We start from the raw sequence: 20425 nt of genomic DNA, 5'->3' as shown, positions 1-20425 counted from the left end.
AAATTTTCTATTGAATTCAGGTTTGTTTGAGACAAAATCCTGAAAATCTGATAATTTGTTGAATGTCCATTTTTTCATTCAATATTCAATATTATATTTAATTTTGCTGGATATAATATTTTCAACTGCAACTCTAGTTCTTTTGACTGTTGATATGTAGTATTCTACTACCTGCAGTTTTTAATTGCGGCTGTTGATAAATCCTGTACAATTCTTATTGTAGCTCCAGCATACTTGTTTTGTTATTGCTGTAGTTGTTATTGTTGTTATTGCTTATAAAGTTTTCTCTTTTAGTGGGGATTTCAAAATTTAGCAATGATATTTCTATATGTTTTCCTTTGAGGTGGTGATTGGTGGATTTTTTTCTATTTCTATTTTCCTCTCATTCTATCACTTCAGGGCAATTTTCTTTCATTATTTCTTATATTATTGTGTCAAGATTTTTTTTTGATCATAGCTTTTAGATCGTCCAATTATTCTTATGTTTTATCTTCTTGATCATGTTAAACTTAATATAAATTATAACATAGCATTCAATAATATAGAAGTATCAGTATTTTAAAACTTAGGGAATCAACAAATGAAAATTTTGAAAAATTATATCAATAGAACTGATTTGTGAAGATCTGACTCTACTCCCTATACCTAGAACTGACCAGGATGAGCTAACATATGAAAATCTCCAGCCTATTTCTTGGAGCTACAAAGACTAAGGAAAAATGAAAGATGGCCCTTAGCCCATCCAGCTTAGCACATAGTGGCCACGATGCAAATGAATGAGACTTTCACCTGATTCCATTAGGAAGAAGGAGACACTGTGCCATTATTAGGTTGATTTAAAGATAGGGGCAATGCTAGCTATCCAGTCAATGCCAGGAGGCTGCCCCCACACAGGGAGGCTATCACAGACTGTCTTCTTCCAGAAATAGATCCCTGACATCACCCACACGGGTACCTCCATCTTAAGGACATGTGCCAAAATCCCATTACATAATATTATTTCACTGTAAGAAATGATAAAAAAGGTGGATTCAAAAAAATCTGGAAATATTTGTATCAATTTAGAGTAATATTAGTTAGAAACAAGTTATATAATTATTATAGCAAAGTAAGGAAAACTAGCTGTAAAAGATTTAGGAATTCTAATCAATGCCATAACCAATCATGACATCAGAGAATTGATATTAAAGCATGCTTTCCATCTCTTATCAGAGAGGTGACAGACTCAAAGTACAAGATAAGAAAGTCATGACTAATGCATAGATTGTTGCTTGATTACGCTTACCAGTTATGAGGGAGAGTTTGATTTTTATTAGGAAAAGAAATACAGCTAGTGATACTGATGTCCTTCCTCCAAAAAAAAAGAAAATGGTACAGAAATGAATAGAAGGAAGTTTAGAGGGAGATACAAACAAAAAGGATGGTTTTGAAATTAATATGCTGAGTTATTATATACTATTTTAAAAACAGGAGATATATAATAGACATTTACCATTCACACACAATTTTCTTCTTTTATCTAACTGTTCATGTTCATTGGCATTTACGATGTTCAGAATAATTAAAAACAGACATTTTAAAGGATTTTTTTAAAGACTTAGAGAAATGTCTCTTTAATCCCTAGAATATCAAGAATGAAATGTGCCGTAAAAAATATAATAAATACTTCAGGGAGGAAACAACAAAGAGAAAAATATAAAGAGGAAAATCCTACCTTATTTCAGGAAATTAGGAGTGTAGGAGGGATGAAAGAATATGAAACAAAGAAAGGGAATAAAAAGGACTTCTGAACTTTTAGAATTAAATAATAGTTTTGATTCCCATTCTATAGAAGGAGCTTTTTGTGCTCTGAAGAATGATGATATGGATCCACAAGTTACAGAATCCTACAATTCAAGAGTTGGAAGAGATCTTAGTAGACAATTAATATAACCCATAAACAAAAGAGATTTTCCATTCCCCCATATTCAAGTCATTGTTTAGCAGGAAGATCTCCAGTGAAGAACCACCATTCAAAGAAGCCCATTCCACTTTTCTCCTGCTCTTATGGTAAGAACACACTTCCTGATATCAAAGCCTAAAGCAGTTTCTTTGCAAATTCTACTTCTAGCTCCTGGTTTTGCCCTCTAGGACCCAACAGAACATGTCTATTTCCTCCTCCACATGACAACTCTTCAAATACTTAAACATAGTTATCATGCACCCATATATATACACACACTCACCTGAGATCTTCTCTTCTTCAGGCTAAGGATTCTCATTTCTTTGAACTAATCTTTATGTGACATAAGGCCTTTTGCCATCCTAGCTGTTTTCTTCAAGACACGCTCCAATTTATCAATGTCCTGCTAAAACTGTAGCAACCCAGAATTGGACCCAGCATTTTCTGGACTTTGGCTTAATTTGTAGATATCATGAACATTTGGCCAATCATGGAGTGCACCTAATAATGTAAATATCTTTGCTAGAGTTTAGGAAATTTGAATTAAGAAAGCTTGAAGAAAACGACCAATGAGGATGTCAAACCCGTTACAATAGAAAGTTGAAAGTACAACACAGGAGGAATAGCAGCAGACCAGTAATTCATGAGACACAATAATAATCCCCAAGAAGAAAGACAGCAATAACATCCACAGATAACAAAACACATGTGCTTAATCTGGTGATAAATAGAGTGAATTTAAGATCCTAATGCAAGAAGGCAAATTTAACATCACAGGTAATTCTGGTAGCATGGAACTCACAACTGGAATATTATTATGAAGAGTAATTTTTGTTCAAAAGGAACAGAATAAGCAAAAAGAGGTAGTTGAGATTCATTCATCTTAAGATATACTTGCTGGAAAATATTATGCAACTAGAGAAGGGAAACATAAGAACCATTCAGGTAAGCAGAATAGAGATTATACGGTTCTGTAAGACTGACTATCCTACCGGGTATATTACATGCTATCACTCCCCATGGTTTTTCAATATTCTTAGAGAATTTGGGGTATCTAGGATCTATAATTAACTTTAGTCCCTCAGTGAAAGTGATTCCTCAATTGTAGGGGTGATGCATATATAGCAAGGCCCCCATTACAGTTATAAGAATATATTAAAGATACATATATTGGATTACTTGCTATCTAGGGGAGAGGTGAGAGGAAGGAAGGGAAAAAATTTGGAATACAAGGTTTTGTAAGGGTGAATGTTGAAAACTATCTTTGCACACATTTTGAAAATTAAAATCTATTATTTAAAAGAAAAAAAAAGAATATATTAAAAATAAGCCAGACAGAATGAGGAAATAAACTAAGACATAGCAAAGCAAAACACAAACCTGGAATAAGAGGCATGGCAAAGTAGTGATGGGAGAATTCAAGTATGTGAACATCTGTTGCCAAAAGAAGATAAATTACAGACTACTTAAAGATAATTTCATATTTCAAAAGGTGTTTTGGGGCCTATTGTGCTGTTACTATCATGATTCATTCTATGACCCAGTTGTTCCAAAAATTGTCCATCATGGTTTAAAAACTAAAGCTTTCTCAAAAGATTCCAAAGTATTTGTGAGTCATTATTTAAATTATATGTAATGGACAGTTGGATGGTGCAGTGGATACTTGAAGTCAGGAGGACTTGAATTCAAATGTGGTCTCAAATGCTTAAACTCAACACTTACTAGCTGTGTGACCCTGGACAACTCACTTAATCTCAACTGTCTCACAAAAATAAACTATAATGCCTTGTTTCTGAGCTGTCGTGGACAAGTAGTTTGTTCACATGTGATTATTTCTTTATATAATGCAATAAACTTCTCTGTTTATCTATATTTTATGACTTTTTTGCTTTTAGAAAATTGGCTGAAGTCAACATATTTTTAAACAAGTCTAAACTTGAGGTTGCCATAACCCTTTCTCATGTCTATACAGGTAGAGTTTTGCTTTTTAGAATTTAGTATTTGCAAGTGCTAGCCTACTTCCCTCTGAGAAATATAAGTGAGTTAATATTGCTTACTACAGAATACAGTTATACATGCATATATTTATATATAGCTATATTAATAAGCAAGAGCTTTGTTACCCTGCTATGATCATTCTATGATGCAAACTTATTCCCCTTTCCCTATGGAAGCTGAGCTAGAATGTCACATGTAGGATATCAAGACAAAAAATATATAAGTACCACTATAAGTAACCTTTGATTACTTTCTTGACAGAAATTCTTCTGGAATTTTCCAAGCAATTTAAGAGAGAAAACCTCTTCAAAAGTGTTATTCTATATTTTATAAGTTTCAATTATGGTTACTCTTTTTGCTTTCATCCCTAAAACCAAGTCTCTTTTCCCAACAATAATTCTATAGATAAAATGTCCCTTAATCAAGACAGCTTCACCCAGAGCATCCTCGATAAGATTTTGCATAGCTTTCTCATAGTCAACCTTAAGTAAATCAGGATACATTCCATTTTCATCATCCCATCTCCTTCAGATAATTACTGCACTCAAAGTTCCCAAAGCTCAAATCCCACTGCCTCTCAAAGGAGTCCATTTGACAGCTCTAATTATAAGGAAATATTTCCTAATATCAAGCCTTCTTTCCAGCGTTCATTCCTTGCTCCTGGTTTTGCCTTCTGGGACTAAATAAAACAAGTCTCCCTCTCTCATAAGAGAGCTGCAACATAACAATAATACTACCCTCCCCCTACTTCCGCCTCATCCTAAATATTCTTTTCAGATTAAACATCCCTAGTTCCTATAAGCAATCATTATATGGCATGAATTCAAGCTCTCTGGGACACAGTTTTCTCATCTGTAAAATGAAAGGATTGAATCTGATGGACTTTATGGGCCAATTCTAAATCTATGATCTTATGATGCAAAGACTCCAGGATGTCTTTACTTTCCTTGTTGTTCTCTGCCAGCTCTCTAGTTTTACATTCAAGATTGAACCTAATCCTCCAAAAAGAGTTCTGCCCAGGGCAGGATGCAGTGGAAACTACCAACTCCCCAAGGAATGCTAAGAGTCAAGCATCTCTTAATATAGACCAAGATCCTGTTAGGTTTTTTTGTTTTTTGTTTTTTGTTTTTGGCAACTGCTTCACATCACCAGTTCCTACTGAGCTCACAGCACACAAAACTCCAACATCTTTTTTCAGACAGACTGCTGACCAAACATACTTCTTTTAATCTATGATTATGAGACTGTCTTTTTTAATTGAAGTATAACATTTAAAATTTATGCTTATTGAATTCTATCTTATTTGATTCTTGGGTGTCATTATCTTTTTTGGTTCTGTCTGTATCATTTACAGCTAATACAGCTAGTTTCACAGCTTTATGTCTTTTAAAAAATTGATGAGAGTAATACCATCTATGACTTTACCTAAATTATTGATTAAAAATGTTTAGAAGCAATGTCAAACACAGACACGGGAGGAACTCTACTGGAGACCCCCAGCCATATTGACGTTGAACTATTAACAACCATTCTTTGAAGAAGGTCAACCAACCAATCCTGAGGTCATCTAATTATATTGTCATATAGTTTATATCTCTCCATCTACTCCTCAAATATAGCATGAGATGGCTTTTCAAAAAGGTGATAACTGACTTGTGATTTCAAATATCAATACATTGGTGATTGCCAATACCAATGCCAATGTATATTGGTACTATCTCTGCAATTAAGAGTCTTAGAGAGTTCTCTACAAGAGCAGTGCCAAACTCAAATAGAATTCACTAAACCACATGTGAAGATCCTTATAGGATCATACTGACTTAGAAAAACACAAATTAACCTTATTGATATTTTATTGTGTTTTTATTTATTTTCTTAAATATTTCCCAATTACATTTTAACCTGGTTTCTTCTGGCTTGATTGATATGTTTGCTACCTCTGGTTTATAACACCAAGAAATTAAATAACTTATCCAAGATTACACAATCAGAATGTATTAGACATAAATCTTGAACTAACTATCTTTCTGGATCTCAGAATCCATCACACCATGTTGCCTCTCTTTTGCCTTGTAAAAATCTAGATAAATTATTTCTGCAATTTCCTCTCATTTATTAGTTTTGTAACATTGTCAAAGAAAATAAATTATGTAATTCTAACATGACCTATTCATAAGCAGGGTAAGTAAATTACACAGGAATAGAATGTCAGGTCTGGAGTCAGCAACACCTGAGTTCAAATACAGCCTCAGACATTTATAAATTAACCCTGTTTGCCCCAGTTTCCCATCTGTCAAATGAGCTGGAGAAGGAAATGGGAAACCACTCCATTATATTTAACAAGAAAACTCCAAACAAGATCACAAAAAATTGAATGTAACTGATATAACTAAAAAATAATAAGGAAGCCCTAAGGAAGCCAAACTGCAGCCTTGTAATCACTGTTTCCACTTCTATATATTTACCAACTATCTCTTTAATGATTTCTTTAAGGATTTTCCCAAGAATCAATGTCAAGTTCACTGACCTACAGTTTATAAGTTCTGTTGTCTTCCTTTTGTTGAAAATTAATGCTTTTCTTTGCTCTTCTCCAATCTTTTCTTACCTCTCTTATTTTTTCCACGATCTTCAAGGTTTATAAATCACATCTGTCAATTCTTTCAGTTCAGAGGATGAAGGTTACGTGGGTCAAGAGGCTTGTATTCATCAAAAGCAACTAGGTACTCTCATTATCTCATTATTTATCTTGACTTTCAACTCCCCACTTGTCATGTTTGTATTATTATTTTCAGCAAAAAGTCATTGCTCTAAAGTGAACTTTATCCTGGAATTATTCTCCTTAACAGAAAAAAGAGAAAAGATGTATAGCTCTATTTTTACTCTGTTCTCAGTGGTCACCATCTTTTCCATCTCCAGCAAACATTCTATTTCTTCTCTGATCTCCTTTATCTTTTAATATAGTTTAAAAAAGCAAAAAAAGATTTGCTGTCCTTACTTTTCTTCACTAGTCTTAGCTCATTCTGAATTTAGCACTTCTAGTTTTATTTTATAGACCATATCATGTCTTATAGTCACCTTCTATTACCTGGGTTTTGCATTTTCTTCTAGAATCTAACATAATTTGTGGAGCTCCCTTTGCTTCTACATAGAGATCTCCAATCAAATCCCATTTTTCCTCCTCATTGGAATTGTTTCCCTTTGTATGTTTCAAATTTTATTCTTGCACATTTCTTTTATCTCCTGGGACATTATCGCCTGCAGAATTGTAGATCATGGGTTCCCATCTTTCTTCTGAACACTTTGAAATTTGCTTTCCTAGAAGTGTAGGGTACTTCTCTTTTTCTATCACAATCTAAGAGGGAATAATCACTTATCCTTATGGTTTCTTACATTTCTATCCCAGCAACCAGTTCCTCCCTATTAGTAAAAATCAGATCCAGAATTGAATTTCCCTTTGTTAGTTCCTCCATGAAACTGTTCTTATACTCAATTATCATTAAGGCAAGTCAAGAAGTTATTATCTGCTCTGCTTTTGCAGAGAGAGAGAGAGAGAGAGAGAGAGAGAGAGAGAGAGAGAGAGAGAGAGAGAGAGAGAGAGAGAGAGAGAGAGAGAGAGAGAGAGAGAGAGAGAGAGAGAGAGAGAGAGAGCACTAGTTAGTACCAGCAGATGTCTGGATAATTGAAGCCTCCTGTCAACTAGTACAAATATCATATTTCCCTGCCAAGTCTGTGACTTGCTTTCCAAATTCCTCATCTATTTCCTTTTACTGACCAGAAGTGACTTTAAAACTCATTTTAAAAAGATATATATGTGAAAATGATTATAAGAACAGTAAACTAAGGACATGTACAAAACTGTAGCATGATTCTCTGAGAAATATGAAGTATGACAAGACCCAAGATGAACCAAGATAGGTAATGAATGCTAAAATAATAATAATAATGAAAATGAATTAGTTAGTGATTTGAAAGACAAGAGGAAGATCAAAGAATTCTGGGCTTTGACTTGGGGTGGGTTTTGAACCAATTATGAATCTAGTATGAACCAATAATAAAAGACAACAATGAGAAAATCAAAGTACTGAGTTATTATTTTGCTTCTGTTTTCTTTTTTCTGTTAGGAAGAATTATTTTGGGATTAAGAAAAGAAAAATGATTAACTGAGAATGACAACTGAAGATGTCAAGGAATCAGTAAAAAAAAATCACTAAATGTCATTAATGAGTTCAAGCTACTGGATACTCATAAACTCTAGATTTCAGTTTCTTAAACTGTGGTTCATGACACCATATGGAATCTCCTAACTGAATGTGGGAATCACAAAATTACAATGTACTATCAGTAAATGTTTGATTTGTATACCTATTCTATATACCTGTATACCCAGAGTCACATAAAAATTTCTCAGTCAAAAAGAGGTTGTGAGTAGAAAAAAATTTTAAAGCCCTACTCTAGATGAGGGTGCTGAAAGAACTGGAAACTATGATGGGTCAGTCTTTATGATCTGTGAAACACTTAGGAGAACAAGAGAAGTGATGTTAGAATGCCACAAGATCAAAGACTGAAGAAAGCATATTGGAAATCAGCCAGTTTGATTTCTTCTTTGCCTGACAAAATCTAGAACATTCATGGCTTTTGAGCATTTCAGAAAGATCAATAATCACTAAAAACCAACATCAAGAACAGATCATACCAGATTATTTCCTTTTTTGATAGTTACAAGATGGTAGGTCAGCAAAATGTTATAATCATGGTATACAGTTAAGCAAAGCTTCTCATAATCTCCCAAGCTACCTTCATGTACAAGGTGGAAGAGCATACTAGACAATATTAGCATTGGGAAGATTTAGAACTCATTGTACAACAGAATCCAAAGGCATATAATAGGTGCCAAAAATATTTAATTGAATAAATGGATCAATATCAACTTGGAGAAGTCTCCTGTACAAGGCATCTGTCTTATCTCTGTGGGGCTTTACACTTTTATCAGCTGGAGCAAACTGGTGCTGCAGTGGATAGAACTCTGGACCTAGATGCTATGGGCCAGAACTCTGAAACAAAGATTCTTACAAGGTGTTAAGTCAGTGGAATCTAGGAGACAATGGTTATCTAGTTTAGCATGGTGAGTAATAGTTCTCTAAGTTCAGTATGATTGATTTAATCTTACAACAAATAATGGTTTCCTAGTGATATGATGATGGGTTTATACTTAGAATAGAGCATATAAGCCAGGAGGACTCAGAGAGATTCAATTCCTTCTTCATCAGCCTCGTGGTGGCTGACCTGACCTCCTACATTTCCCCCACTGAGACCAAGTCCTGTCTGAAAGCCCTCCAGAAAACTAGCCAAGCCCCAAGTGAAGGAGATAGGACTTTGAAGGAGATAATAAAGACTTTTGGACTTTAACACCTGGCTATTTTTGTAGTGATTAATGGGCTGAAAAGAAGGCTGCTCAGAGGCCTGCAGAAAATCAAATAAGAACATCACACCTAGAGTCAAGAAAAGCTGAGTTCAAATATGGCCTTAGATACTTAAATAGTTGTGAGATCCTGAACAAGTTATTTAACTTCTATTTGCCTCACTTCTCACTTACCAATTGTAAAATGAGGATAATAACAGCATCACCTCACAGAGTTGTTGTGAAAATTGAATGAAATATGTTTTTGTTAAAAAAAAATAGTATCAGCACAATGTCTAGCACATAGTAGTTACAGTTGTTATTGTTGTTGTTTGTCCTTTGTTCTCAAAGATGGCCATAACAGCAGGGATGTGATGTCATGACATGCAAGTGAATTGGATTTAAGTAGAGGGCTGTGCAAGGTCACCTGCCTCACTTTCCCTGCCAGAGCCATCTGGGTCCAATGGCAAGACTTGGATCTGGATGATTGGAGATGGCTTTGTATGTAACCTTGGCCTTTTCAAACTAAGGTCTGTTTTTCTGAGGCTATATCCATTCAGTGATTAAGGTTAGGAAGTAATTGAGGCAAAGAATGGCATGTGTTTATTTTATGTACCTAGAAAGAAGATTGGCAACCCATCATTCATGTTCTCCTGTGGCTCAGGAAGGGGGTTAGAGGCCAAAGAAAAGGAGAACTAATAAATGACTCATGATGAAAAAATCTGGAAATTTTATAAGATCATTGAGTATTAACAGTGTGATATATCAGTTACAACAGCTAATGCTAGCCTAAATTCCATTAAAAGAGGCATAATATCCATCACAAGGGAACTAATGGTTCTACCATCCTCTACCTTGGTCTTATGGTCTTTATGGCTAAAGTCCTATGTTCAACTCTGGGTACCACATTTTGAGGTTGTCTGAAGGAAGGAAGCCACAACAGTTAGGAAACCGGAGATCACATATTGAAGAAACTGGGCATGTTTAACCTGAAGAAGAAAAAGCAAATAAAAGGAAGATGATAGCAATATTGAAAAACTTTAAGTAGTGCTATAATATGAAAGAGGTGTAAAAAAAATCTGCTTAGTCCCAGGGGACAGAATCAAGAAAGTACAAGTTTCAGAAAAGCATATTTAAAATTGATGTAAATGCAAAAAGTTGATCAAGGGAGTTTCTAAACAATTTGATGACCTTACATATAATGATGAGATTTTATTGGTTTCTTTTGTCCCCTCAACACTATACTCCTAATGCTGACCCTATAATTCCTCAGCCTTCTTAATTCTTGGGAACTCCATCTCCAAATGGACACCACATCTGAATTTTACCATCATTCTAGACTATACGACTTGCTAGACTCTGGGATTCCCTCTCTGAACAAAATCTCCTTTCCTTTCAAGTTTCTCACATCCTTGTTTTTCTTGCTTTGCCCTGGCTTTACCATCAATAGGAACTTCAAGTCTCCATTCCTTCCTTATGCCCCATTTCATCATCCTACTTACATCTTCACTCTCATTTCTTCACAGTCTTGCCTCTATATGTCCTCTATATGTCATCCTTGAATGCTTTGGCTCCTCCTGCTTCCACCATCCTCCTGATAATCTCCAACTATGGCTAACTCCTGCCATTTTGTTTTTTCTATGTCTAATTTCAAATAGTACGATATTGACTGAAAAGATCAGGTGGATACCTACCTGTGGAGGGCTTTAAGACCAGACTAATGTGTTCAAATATTATTTAGTAAGAAATAGGGGAAAGTGTAGTTAGGTGGCACAGGGGATAGAGTGCCAGACCTGAGGTCAGGAAGATTCACCTTTCTGAGTACATATCTGGTCTCAGACACTTACTAGCTATATGAGCCTGTTTGCCTCAGTCTCCTCACTTATAAAAGCAGAAAAAAGGAAATGGCAAATAATTCCAGGATCTTTGCCAAGAAAACCTTAAAAGAAGTCATGAAAAGTTAGACATGATTGAAAAAGTCTGAACAATAACAAGGGAAACATTGAAGGATTTTCAACAGAAAAATTACATAACCAAATCTATGCCAAAGGAAGATTGGTCTGATATCAATATAAAAAATAGATTGTGGAAACGAAAATAGTGGATAGAAGAATTATTAGGACACTATTACAGTAGTTTGGGTAATGAGGGTGGTAACACGGGAAAGATAAAAGAGAACAATGTTACAACAACAGAGAGGGAGGAAAATAAAAAATAAAACCAAGATTTTAAGTAAGTGGTTGTGAAAGAAATAAGGATATCAAAAGGAAAAGCAGGTCGAAGAGATAAATCTTAATTATGATATTTTTTTACCTATGGAGTATGAGATATGCCTATCCCAATGACAGTTAGAAATGAAAATCTGGTGCTTCAAAAAAGAGATCAAGATATAGATTTGAGAGTTATCCCCATTAAAGTGACAGCTTAAGCTAAAGGAATGAATGACATTGCAAGGAAGGAGAACATAAAAAGTGATGACAAATAAAAGAGAACAAGAAGAGTTTAGTGTCTTGAAATCAAGCATAGGACAGGAAATTTAAAAGGTACTAGTCAATAACATCAGATAGTGCAGAGAGGCCAAGGAGGAAAAGAGTCCCAAAAATCTGAATTTGATTACTCGAGGGAGTAAAAAAATACATGAATCAAAAAGTCTAAATTTGAAGTGAAAATAAAGGAGTCAAAATTTGTAGATCAAAATCCAGAAGTCAAAATTCATGAATCAAAAATCAAAATGGAAGGGCAGCTAGACAGTACAATGGATAGAGCATACTCTAAAGTCAGGAGGCCCTGAGTTCAAATGCAGCCTCAGACAATTAACACTTACTAGCTGACGCTAGGAAAGTCATTTAACCCCAACTGCTTCACTTCCCCCAAAAATTTGTCAATATAACACAATTTAAGAATTAAAATATGAGAACAAAATCCAATGCCTATGAAGAAAAACTGTGCACAGGAACATGCTTTGTTTTTCTGTGTGCCTGAAGCAGAATTATGTCCTGATTCTATGATCAGGGCTCAGGTAAATACAATGGGAAATATGGAAGAATCAAGGTTTTTCCCATAGGTAGGGAGAGACTTAAGAGTTATTTCTGCCTGAATAAATCCACACTGACCATATTTCTTATTCTAATGATGTGAATACAGCCACCCTGTTGTAGAAATAATGAGGGAGAAGGAGTGAAGAGAAAGGTGATCAGTTGTTTGAGTACCACAGAGAAGTTAACACTTTCTCAGAATTTCCTCTAGGATTGGGTAGAGCACAAAAGGTGTGTTTAGAAATTCCTAGTATATAGCACTTATGATGGATAAGATCAGATTGAGGCAGCAATACCATCTAGTGGTTAATAAGGGAAAATAATCACACAGTATAGACTTAAAACAAAAATTAAATGTTTATGTCCTTTTCCAACATCTTTTTCACAGGTATATTTATACAATTTTAGAATGGTTGCCATTTTTTCTAATGTACTCTTCTTATTCATTACTTTTTATCTCTTCATGTCTTTCAATATTTCTTTGTCTCACCATTCACAGCCAGAGAGAGAACTATGAAGACTGAATGGATTAAAGCATAGTATTTTCACCTTTTGTTGCTGTTTTTGCTTATTTGTTTTCTTGGGGATTTTTTCACTTTCTTGTGTTTTTCCGTTTTGATCTGATTTTCTGGTGCAGCATGACAAATATGGAAATATGTTTAGAAGAACTGCACATGTTTAACCTATATCAGATTGCTTGCTGTCTTGGGGAAGGGGAAGAGGAAGGAAAGGAAGAAAAATTTAGAACACAAAGTTTTGCAAAAGTGAATGTTGAAAACTATCTTTGTATGTATTTGGAAAAAAGAAATACTATTAAAAGAAAAAAATTTCTTTGTGTCTTTCATGCATCAAGTTAATATTTTTAAGGACTGGTGATTCTCTGATTATGGGAACTCTCTCCATCAATATACAAAAGTCTTAGAGAAACTTTTTCAAGTAACTAACTAGCCCTATCCCATGATCACATAGGTACACAGTAAGTACAGAATCAGAATTAGAACACAAGTCTACTTGACATCAAGTTTAGCACCCTCCTGTCATTTTTACAATTGTCATTATTTACAATAATATATCATTCCCATTAATATAATCTAATTAATTCACAATTGTGGAAAATGCCATTGTATCCAGATTTTTTGCTATTATCAAGAAAACAGTCATAGACATTTTTGGTACAAGTTGATCTTTTCCTGTAGTACCAAGGGAACATGGGCTCCCAAGAAAAACTACCTCCAGTTTGAGGCACTCTATTGGTCAGCACCCATTCAAATCATAACTCATGAGCTCCCACCAATTTGTTTATTCTTACCATTCAGCTAAGGGACATATTAATTCAAATCAAGAGATATTTAATCAACCTGCACAAAAATAAAGTGTCAAGAAAAGAATATTCCACATACATAAGGAGTTCACTTTTCTACAGGCTACAATGCCACAAATAGGAAAGGATATACATATAAAGAACTTGGCCAAGCAGAGAGTGATTAATTATATCTAGAAGACAAACATCTAGGAAACACACGTCATCAAGGCTTATACATGAAAGAGCACACAAGAAAAATGTCCGTGGCCAGGACACAATATAAAGAGAATACACATAACCAGGGTGGGCATGTGTCTGAGGCAACCCATACAAACTAAAGTTCAGAGCTGCTAATGGCGCTTCTGGTGATGACCTTGTGCTGCTCTCTGCTGGACATCTCACTCTTTTCTTGGGGATCACATTGTCCCTTCTAGATCTACTCCCCTGGTTCTCATTGGACCTCTCTCATTTGACAGATTCTCTGCTACCATACACTGAGAAGTAGCTAGAAATCTGCTTCTTGATGTGGGCAGGCTGACCGCTCTTTTTAGTGTATGAGTAGTACATGAATTGCAGATGCTAGCAAAGGACAAGCAAAATGAGCACAGGCTCAGATTAAATTTGTTCTTTCAACATTTTTGTCTGACACCAAATTGAAACCCACAGTTCCAGGGCATAATAGATAATTAGAATTTTCCTAATTTCAGTTGTATTGTTGCGTGGATTCAGACCAGACTGAATCATTGAAGTCAAAAAAGTGATGATTAACAATTTAATGTCAACCTATGTGGTAGAGTTTTCCAAGGAGTTGTCTATTCTGCTAAACATCTTTTTCAATAACTTAGATAATGGAAGACATGGCATGCTTTTCAAATTAGTAGATTACAGAAAGCTGGGTATTACAGATGACATATTAGATACCTTGACTGTCTAAAACAATACCTTAAACCAAAAGCAATCTGATTCTCATTGGCCACCAATGGGTAAAGCCCTATTTGGTTAAGGTTTGGGTCCTGATTGACTCAAATTGAATGTAAAATAGCAATCATTTCTGCTTTGGCCAGAAACTGAGGGGCTTCCCATTCCAAATGTATTTATTTAGCCAAAACTGAGATCTATTGAAGACCTTAGCTTAAAAAGACCAAGGTCTCCAATTTCATCCAGGTTCACCCCCAGTTGTCTTGATCAACAAATTGCCGCTGGACCCAGATGACTCTGGAGAGAAAAGTGAAGCAGTTGACCTTGCACAACCCTCCTTCACTTAAATCAAAATCACCTGTATGTCATGGTATCACCTTTCTGATCACAAGGTCCTCTTCAAAAACAAAGGACAAACAACAAAACTCAAATAGACAAAATATAAAAGGATGAAATTTATTGTAATAAAAAGAAAGTCTTCACTTCAATTTAAAAACTGAATAAATTGGGGCAGCTAGGTGAGGCAATGGATAGAGCACCAGCCCTGACATCAGGAGGCCCTGAGTTCAACTCTGGCTTCAGACACTTAACACTTCTTAGCTGTGTGACCCTGGGCAAGTCACTTAACCCCAGCATCAGGGGGGAAAAGCACAAATATGAGATAGGGAAGTTATGGCTTGCTAGTAGTTAATATGAAAGAAACATGGGGGCTGTACTGCACTGGTTGTGCTCAGTATGAATCAACTGCATGAAATGACAACAAAAAAAAAAGAATACACTCTTCAAATGTGTTCATAAAAATTGATTTTTATGAGGTATAATATATAGAGGTAGAAAAGACCATAGGTAGAACTTTGTGCTATTATTTTGTCTGATTATATTGGCACTTCATTAGGTAATTTAGGAGACTTCCCTTTATCAGTGACTAGTGTCAACCAGATGTAACCCACCCCTAACCTATGGATGTCCAGAGCCAAACAGAACAGGCTAGAACAGGAGAGTCAGGAATCAAATATAAATTTGATTTCAAAGTGAAGGAGATAGTTTGTAAGCAAGGACACACATGCCAGGGAGCTGCCTTTAGTGGGAATCTGTTTAAGTGTGGCCAAATCTCAATCTTTATGCAAATGGATGCACAGTGAGCTGTAGCCCTGACAATGTGAAATAACAGCCACAATGGAACAAGTCTGATTCATAAGCAGGGCTTCATGACCAGAACATAGATATATACAGGCACTTGTTCAAGCTCACAGAACACCTGGTGCTAGTCAAAGCAATACAATAATTAATTCTGGAATTTTGCTGTGGCTGAGATCATCCAAAGGGTGAGTGCAAAGGACAGCCGGTTTGCTGTGTCCTTAGCTCTGGAAAACAGCATGTCTCCTGCTATCTTGACATTTTCCTCTTTTGGCCAAAGGGAGGGGATTTGAAAGAATCTCTATCCTTCTGGCTAATAAAGAAGAGGTAGGTGTAAGTCAAGAGGCCCTGAGAGGCAAGTTGGGTCAGGACAAGATATTGCCTAGAAGTTTAGTTCCTTGAGGAGACCTATAGGGGAATTATGTCCCAGATATTGTTTGCTATTGTTTACTTGCAAGCAGAAAAGCGATGCAACAAGAATGTAGAAGAGAAAATGCCAATACATCCTTCAATCAGGACCTTGGCTGTTGGGCACATAACAAAAGGGAAGAGAAATAGAAAGAAGGAAAAAAAAGCTACAACAGTATATATACTTAGTCCTCACCTGGAATCTTGGGACAGTTGCTTCATCTGGATGTTGGCTGATCCATACTAGATGAACTTTGAGGTCCATGGAGGTTTCTACCATCTACTCAGGAGCAGAAACTTTTTTAGAAGATTTAGAAATCCACATCCATAAGTTTGGCAGCTGTGGGCATCATCAGAAAGTCCTAGTAGGGGTTCTTGCATCGATTTTGGTCAGCATATTATAGGTCCTTAGCTGAGTCCTAAATAAGACATAGAGATGTTTCCCAGTCACTCAGGGATAAATTCAAACAATGAAATGAATTTTTCCCACAATTCCTATAATTGTATGATTTCCCTATCAGATGTCAATCAAACTACTTAGAGATCTCACAATTTATTATTTCTGAGAAGGGACCTTGCTTCCAACATTACAACACTATGCCATGTCACATCCTCTAGTTCTAAATCTAAAGGTTCCAAGATAATTCTGAAACTTCTGAGATTTTCAGTTTAGATTCCATTTTCTTTTTCTCATCTAAACCCTGCACCTGATAGAAAAATCTTTTAAAATTTATGAGGACCCAATTGAAAAATGAATTTTTTGCCCTTTTAGCTTATCAAACAAATGTCTTTAAAATGGGAAGATAGTTTCACTTTTTTTACCTTTATCATCATAATTTATATGTAACTTCCTTAATACAATTTTGAAGACTTATTTCTAAAACATGCTCAAAGATTGAATTTCCATGATTGATAAATTTTAGAAGCCATTTACTTCTGTAAATAGCTCTTAGAGAAAACAGTCTAATTCTGCTGCTTTTCTAAAATGTGCTATTCCATTTATTTAGAAATTTGTTATCTGTGTTTTATTCTTGTCTAATCATTTCCCCTTCAGGAAAATATCATCCCTATATTATAATTTCACCACAAATATATGTTAAAATTGTAAGATGTTCATACTTGCATTCCATTATAATAACTTAGAGATGTTCCAGTATTGAGCTATTATTTAATAGATTTAGTTAGTATTGAACTTTCAAAGCTTCTTGATTATAGAAATTTGCTACAAAAGGAAAAAGAGGGACATAGTTATAACAATGACATGTGTCATAAGAGAGGGAAAAACTCCCTTAATTCTAGGCATGAATCTAGACATCTGACAGTAAATCAAATAGGTGTTAAAAGCAAGGCTCTAGATTAACCAAGTGGGAAAATTTGTTTTTTATCAAGGAAATAACACAATGGGAAAATAGAACCAGGGGGATCTTATCTAGGCCATGTCACAATCATCCCCAAAACTTTTCCCAAGCACAGACATCCACCTACAGTAGTTACCAGACTGCAGCACATGCCATTTTCTACAATTAGCTTCATGACAATTCAGACCTCTGTAATGAAAGCTCAAAATGATAGTAAATTACAGTCCCAGGAATTTTTACCTTAAATAGTAAAATTTAACTAACCGTAGCTTAGGGCTTGAATATCTTTCCAGATGTTTCCTTAAAAGTTAATATTTCATTAATCCTTTACTTACAAATTAAAACTAACCATATTCTAGGGCTTCAAACATACAGCAAATATCTAATATTTGACTCATTATTAATATCTTGAAGCTACATTTTTAAACTGTACATTTTCATAATAGTCAAAATTTTTCAAATGAAAATTTGCCATTATATGAATTTTTTCGGTTGTATAACAACCTCATTTAACAGTTTTCAAATATCTTTCTTTTAAAAGCCCAATTCAAGTGTAACAGCATCCAGATTAAAAAGTTATTTTGTCTAATAACATTTCTGTTACAATGGTCTTTCAAATTTCACTATATAAGAAAGTTTAATACACAGCAACATAAACAATATCGCATGTTTTAAACATGAAATAAAACTTCAGGTGATGATGTCAGTCCAAATTATCCCAAATTATCCTATATAATAATTATTTCATATCCTATATAAAATCATTTGCCCTTATTACCTTTGATATTTTAAAATAACTTTAGAGTTATGGTATGGAACAATTTACATTCAATTAAAGAAATAATAACAACGTAGTGCTTAGCATATTATGCCAGTCATTGTGTTAAGCACTTTATAATCATTATATTATTTTGATCTTCACAATAACCCTGGGAGGTGGATATATCAGGAAACTGGATCAAATAGATAAGGTAACTTGCCTAAAATTACACAGCTAAAAATCTCTGCAACCAGAATGTAATTCAAGTTTCCCTGCATTTTTCTAGCAAGTTTTTTCAACACCATTATTTGGAATCCTGAGGTGGCTATACAGTACAAACCTTTTACCTATTTTTCTTCATTTTGGGATTACTTTCAAACTAACTGCCTTCTTTCATTGCTCTAGAGCAATGAAGCTGTTAATCTTGCCATTTACTTTTAACCTTTATAGAATTTAACACTTATTTTTCCTTAAAATTCTATAGAGTGGTAACACCCTCCAAAAAAATTCCTATAGTATTTCAGAGAACAACAAATTCCTGGAATTGCCCTAAACCCCAGGAATGCTCTGCAGTCTTAAAATGATTAAGCTCCTTAATGTACCAAGATGTCAGTAGTTGCACAAATTTTGATTATCTGATTTTGTTTCTATAATTCCAACATAGTCAAAGCTGAAAAGACAGGAGAAAAAAAGTGTCATGCAGATTTTTTTTCTTATAATCTATAACATAAATTCATATAACCAGAAAATGTAAAATGGGAATTAATCCTATTTCCTGGGACAATTGCTTCAATTATGAAAAATCATTCCCATTAATCTTTCTTTTTTCTGACTACAATTTTCAGAAGTTTTTCCTGATTGACTGCATTTTAAATCAAGATAATAGAAATGTGGCTCAAAACACAAACATTTTATATTTTACAAAGACAGATGCATACAAAGTGACAAGACAAATACAAATAGATAATTTTAACAAAATACACAATTACAATTCTAATTTTACAAAAACACAAAGTTACTGAGACATGTAGTTTAAGAAACAGAGTCACAAAAAGAGTCCAATTAACAAAGGTAGGCTGTTTAGGAAAGAATATTCTTACCAGAGTGATCTTAGATGAACTGACTCACTAGAGGGCCCTGGAGTTTTCCTCATAAGGAATGGTGAGCTCAACCAAGGAAGAAGCTCAGAGGAACAGGGACAAGGGCAGAGGATTTATCAGATGAGGAGGGATTAGACTCTGGAAAAAAAATAAATCTCCGGCAGTACCAGAGAATTCAATGACCTGGTTCCATGTTCAATTCCACCACAATCACCAATTAATATCAACCAGATGGAACCAGCCTCTAACCTGTGGATGAATGGAGCCAACCAGAGATGTCTGGGTGTTCTAGTAAGTAAATTGGCAACAAAGGGAAGGATTTGTCCAGAAAAGAAGGAGGTTTGCAGGTACAAAATACAAGAAAAGACAACCCTAAAGAAACTTCTCAAATAATAATAATGGCTAATGTTTATATAGTATTATAAGTTCTGTAAAACATTTAACAAATATTATCTCATTTAATTCTCCCAATAATGTTGTGAGGTAAATGCCTCAGATACAATTTTATTCATTCTACAAATAATGGAACTGAGGTCCAGTGAGGTGGTGTGAACTGTCATTAGTCATACAACCATAATTGTCAAAAGCAATATTTGAACCCAAGCCTATCCAAATTCGATGATGGCGTGCATCTAGGTGGCTCAAGGGATTGAGCACTGGGCTTGGAACCAGGAATATTCATATCTTCATGAACTCAAAGCTGTCTGTCCTTGGGCAAGTCACTTAATCCTGTTTGTCTCAGTTTCCTCATCTATAAAAACGAGCTGGAGAAAGAAATGGCAAACCACTCTAGTATCTTTGCTAAGAGAACCTCAAATGGGGTTATAAAGAGGCAACTGAAATGACTAAACACACAACCATATGTTGTAGTTATGGCTTTAACACCAGCACCTCTTAGAACAAAAAGGGATATTCACAAGTCATTGAACATTGAACAAAGTGGGTGTTTTACTTTGGCCGAACACACCATGACATTTAGTTTCTCTGGATATGATACTATTGTCAGTCTGAAAATCTGACTGGCCAGCAACTCAGATTGGGTACGGTATGGAAACTCCTTTGATCTCA

General features: G+C 35.0%; 1 protein-coding gene across 1 annotated transcript in view; it reads right to left on the bottom strand.

The window, feature by feature from the left end:
* OPRL1 (opioid related nociceptin receptor 1) overlaps window positions 1–19755 on the bottom strand; it is a 54501-nt gene extending 34746 nt beyond the window's left edge. The window contains exons 1-2 of the mRNA XM_074288935.1: window positions 19358–19755; window positions 16336–16558 (exon numbers count right to left, since the gene is read on the bottom strand). The gene's annotated coding sequence lies outside the window, so the exon portion shown is untranslated. The remainder of the gene's footprint in view (window positions 1–16335; window positions 16559–19357) is intronic.
* Between the last annotated feature and the right edge of the window lie 670 nt (window positions 19756–20425).

The sequence above is a fragment of the Sminthopsis crassicaudata genome, chromosome 2 (assembly GCF_048593235.1).
Source record: "Sminthopsis crassicaudata isolate SCR6 chromosome 2, ASM4859323v1, whole genome shotgun sequence".
Lineage (NCBI taxonomy): Eukaryota > Metazoa > Chordata > Mammalia > Dasyuromorphia > Dasyuridae > Sminthopsis > Sminthopsis crassicaudata.
Note: the sequence above shows the minus strand (reverse complement) of the source record. Positions and strands in the feature narration are given on the sequence as shown.